Source organism: Carlito syrichta, unplaced genomic scaffold (assembly GCF_000164805.1).
Source record: "Carlito syrichta isolate Samal-C Ts95f unplaced genomic scaffold, Tarsius_syrichta-2.0.1 Scaffold308952, whole genome shotgun sequence".
In the NCBI taxonomy this organism is placed as follows: Eukaryota; Metazoa; Chordata; class Mammalia; order Primates; family Tarsiidae; genus Carlito; species Carlito syrichta.
This window is the reverse complement of record NW_007253048.1, coordinates 36,685-41,397: the sequence shown is the minus strand read 5'-3', so window position 1 is coordinate 41,397 and position 4,713 is coordinate 36,685. Positions and strand designations below refer to the sequence as shown.

Here is a 4,713-nt window from a genome sequence, read left to right as displayed (position 1 = left end):
TGAGTGACAGAGTGAGATTTTGATTCAAAAAAAAAAAAAAAAAAAAAAAAAATGAAGATTACTAAGTGAGAGGGAGAGAGTGTTGCCAGCAATTGCATAAAACCTGAGATCTAGCTACATGTTAGATGTGGTGGAATAAAGGAATTTACACCCACCCAATGATTGATCATTATTTGCCAAGTGTATTCCCATTATTACAGCAACTTTGTGAGGTTATGAAAAGTAACATCCTCATATTTCACGGATGAAAATATTTTTCTTGGAGACAGCAAGAATAAGTTTGAATGTCATTGACTCTAGCACTTTGCTGCTTCCTTAAGACACCATGCTATTTCCCTGGATCTGTAGACAGATCTCTTTGGAAATGTATCAGTTAATAGGATTTAGGAACTTTCTGTTAATTTTAAATAATCCAGCCGGCTCAGTGGGTCAGCCTGTAATCCCACGCCTTGGGAGGCTGAGGTGAGTGGATTGCCTGAGCCCGCGGGTTCAAGACCTGCCCGGGCAACTTGGTGAGACCTCATCTCTACAATAAATCAGAAAATTAGCTGGGTGTGGTAGCGCGTGCCTGTAGTTCCAGCTACTTGGGAGGCTGAGGCGGAAGGATCGCCGCAGCCCAGCAGGTCGAGGCTGCGGTGGCTGGGAGTAACCACTGCACTCCAGTCTGGGCGACACAGTGAGACTCTGACTCAAAAAAAAAAAAAAAGAAATTTAAATAATCCTAGCCTAGTACCTGACCTGATATGACTAATTCAAAGACTGTATGGATAAATAGATAGATAGATGGAATAGTATCACAAACAGAAAGAAGGTTTTCAATTGTCAAAGAACGAAAGTGTAGAAATAATTATTGTCACCTGTCACTCAGATGGCTCTTTGGTCTGACTCCAAAACTTAGAGTCCTAGGGAAAGGAGCTTCAAATAGGACATCAAGGACAATTCTCTAAGATGATGCAGGCACAGTATTGAGTCTCTGCATATAAATAGTTTGGCACTCGGCATGGGAAGAAGCATCCTCTTCACTTTATCAAAGTCCAAATCCTAGCAGCACTGGCCTTGAGGGCCCTACACACAAACGCTTCAGGTTCTCAGACCTTCAGTTCTGCAGAGCTCTGATGAGGAATACAAGAGAGGACTCCAAAAGACCTGGAATTTATTTATAAAAAATTGTGCATTTATTCTTACATGTTTAAATTTTAGTCACCTTCAAAGTACTTTCCGTATGGTGCAATACACCTATTGAGACACTTTTTCCGCGGCTCAAAATCTCTTCCACATTGGCAAAACGTGTCCCTTTGAGGACTTTTTTCGTCTGGGAAAACAAAAACAAAAGTCACTTGGGGCCAAATTAAGTGACTAGAGAGGGTGGTGCATGGGGTATGTTGCTTTTGGTCAAAAACGACTGAACACTCAGGGCTGGATAGGCAGGTGCGTTGTCATGGTGGAAGAACTAGTCACCTGTTTGCCACAACTTGGGATGTCTTTTCCACAAATCGTGATGCAACCTTCTCAAAACTTCTAGATAAACACTTGGGTGATCGTTTGGTCCAGAGAAATAAATTTCAAGTGTACTACAAGGGGCCTGCCCTCCAAAAGATAATACCAAGTTTTGGGGAGGGTACTCCTCCATAACTCAGATGGACATCAATGGCAGATAGCAGAAGTATCCCTGAAAGCTGACTTTAGGGAGAATGCAAAATGTACATGTGACTTCAAAAAAGAACAAAGAAGGTTGGGCGTGGTGGCTCACGCCTATAATCCCTGCACTTTGGGAGGCTGAGGTGAGAGAATTGCCAGAACCCACGGGTTCGAGACCAGCCTGGGCAAGTTGGCGAGACCTCTTCTCTACAATAAATCAAAAAATTAGCTAGGCATGGTGGTATGTGCCTGTAGTTCCAGCTACTTGGGAAGGCTGGGGTAGAAGGATAGCCTGAGCTCGGCAGGCCGAGGCTGTGGTGGCTTTAAGCATACCACTGCCCTCCAGTTTATTTATAGTTTATTTTTAGTTGGCAACAGAGTGAGACTTCAACTATAAGTAAATAGATAGATAGATAGATAGATAAAATTTACAAAGAAAAATTTAGCTTCAATTCTAGAACTGATTTGGACTCCTCCAAGAGTTCCCACCTTTTACTAGCAGGTATCAGGAAAAATTGTAATACACTTTGAAATGGGTAAAAAAGATTGCCGTCCTATCTAGTACACACTTTGGGTTAACTCTGCCTTTATTGAGCTACTTTACAACAGTGAACCTTGACAATTATGTCTGGCGAATTATTGCCCTATGGATATTGACCACTTTTTTGGTATTCATTTCATGCAGTCTTCCTAATGGTCTGTGTATGTGTGCATTTGAATTCTCCTTTGAACTAGTTGAAACATTACTGGTTTCCTCACAACTTAAGATAAGATCTTTAACAGGCTGGGCAGGGTGGCTCACACCTATAACCCCAGCACTTTGGGAGACCAAGGTGAGAGGATTGTCTGAGTCCATGGGTTCGAGACCAGCCTGGGTAACTTGGAGAGACCTCAACCCTACAATTAATCAAGAAAAATTAGCTAGGTGTTGTGGCACATGCCTGTAGTTCCAATTACTAGGAAGGATCACCTGAGTCCAGTAGGTTGAGGCTGCGGTGGCTGTGAGCGTGCCATTGCCCTCTAGCCTGGGTGACAGACTCAAAAAACAACAAAACAAAACAACAACAAAAAAGATCGTTAACAGATGACAATCATAGTTTTAGCCTACAAAAATATATCCTTTAACACGTGGGAAAACTAACTTTGAACTTGACCATTTATGACATCACTATCTCATCAGGTCTTGTCTATTTCAAGGACAGCTCAGTCTTTTTTATTTTCCACTGCACCTTTCCAGGGTGGCATCTTAATGTGAAGGGGACAAGGTTTATGTGACTTTTGGTAGGGGAGGAGACAAGATCTGAGGATCACATGGTGCCTGTGTGGTCATTTGGTCAACATTCTGGCACCACTCACAGGAGACTGTGGACCCGTGTATACACTATGTCTTCTTTTTCACTGCAGGTCTTGGCACTCCGCAATAGCATAAGGCACATGGAAACTTCTAGTTGCAGTGCATGGATTGTGTAGACCATGGGGAACAAGGAAAACTGCCTCGGGTGCAGCTGTCTAACCACTGCCCTCCACCATGTTGTGCTGTGGCTCTTCTATGCCTACCTGTCTACATCCCAGACACGCTGTGAGGCCTGGAAAACTCTTGATCTTTCCTATACCCATATTAACATGATAGCTTACACTTTGGAACCTTCTGCCCAATCTCTGCCCCTTCTCCTTCCCATCATCCACCAAGAACAGATGGGCAGGTGTCAACTTTCTCTTCTTGTCTAATGGACTCTTTCCCTACAGCATACACTGTGCCCTTCTGAAGTATCACCACACTCTCTCCTTTCTCCTTGGTCTATAATGGCAGAAAGGCTGTTGGGGAACAAGATGCATGGAAAATGGGAATGAAAGCCCGTTGATGTAAGAGCTTCAAAGCATGATCACTGTTGTGAGGATATTGGAGGTCTTGAAAGTGGAAATCACCGGGCTCGGTGGCTCAGCCTGTAATCCCGCTCCTTTGGGAGGCTGAGGTGAGTGGATTGCCTGAGCCCGCAGGTTCGAGACCCGCCTGGGCAGCGAGACCTCATCTCTACAATAAATCAAAAAATAAGCTGGGCATGGTAGCGCATGCCTGTAATTCCGGCTACTCAGAAGGATGAGGCAGAAGGATCACCGCAGCCCAGCATGTCGAGGCTGCGGTGGCCGGGAGTGGCCACTGCACTCCAATCTGGGCGACAGAGTAAGACTCCAACTCAAAAAAAAAACAAGAAAGTAGAAATCATCACAGGGGGGTCAGAGCCAATGGAAGTGAAAGAAATTGTAGAAACCAGAAACTCCTTTCGGCCGGAACCGCCATCTTCCAGTAATTCGCCAAAATGACGAACACAAAGGGAAAGAGGAGGGGCACGCGGTCCATGTTCTCCAGGCCATTCAGAAAACATGGAGTTGTTCCTTTGGCCACATACATGCGAATCTATAAAAAAGGTGATATTGTAGACATCAAGGGAATGGGTATTGTTCAGAAAGGAATGCCCCACACATGTTACTCTGGCAAGACAGGAAGAGTCTACAATGTCACCCAGCATGCTGTTGGCATTGTTGTTAACAAACAAGTCAAGGGCAAGTTTCCTGCCAAGAGAATTAATGTGCGTATTGAGCATATTAAGCACTCGAAGAGTCGAGATAGCTTCCTGAAACGTGTGAAGGAAAATGACCAGAAAAAGAAGGAAGCCAAGGAGAAAGGCACGTGGGTTCAGCTGAAGCGCCAGCCTGCTCCACCCAGAGAAGCACACTTTGTGAGAACCAACGGAAAGGAGCCCGAGCTTCCGGAACCTATTCCCTATGAATTCATGGCTTAATGGGTATCAAAAATAAAAGATCTCTGGATCATAAAAAAAAAAAAAAAAAGAAAGAAACCAAAAACTAATGGAGAAGGCTGTTTAAACAAAGATAGCTAAGACAACCCCTGGGACTCTCTTTGTTAGCTTGAATAACATAATATCTTTACAAATACAACTCTTGCATAAAAGGCAATTGCGGGGGGCCAGCCCCTGAAAGTTTTGGGGAGTCCCTTGGAAGATGTGGTGGCGTCGGCGAATCTGTAGGGATAGATATTAAAAGAAAGAAAGATGG

The 4,713-nt window shown here is 44.1% G+C and overlaps 1 pseudogene across 1 annotated transcript in view; it reads left to right on the top strand.

Moving 5' to 3' along the window:
- Positions 1-3,921: 3,921 nt before the first annotated feature.
- LOC103268871 overlaps positions 3,922-4,713 on the top strand; it is a 16,218-nt pseudogene continuing 15,426 nt past the window's right edge. The window contains exon 1 of the transcript XR_504845.2: positions 3,922-4,451. The product of XR_504845.2 is annotated as a 60S ribosomal protein L21 pseudogene (transcript). The remainder of the gene's footprint in view (positions 4,452-4,713) is intronic.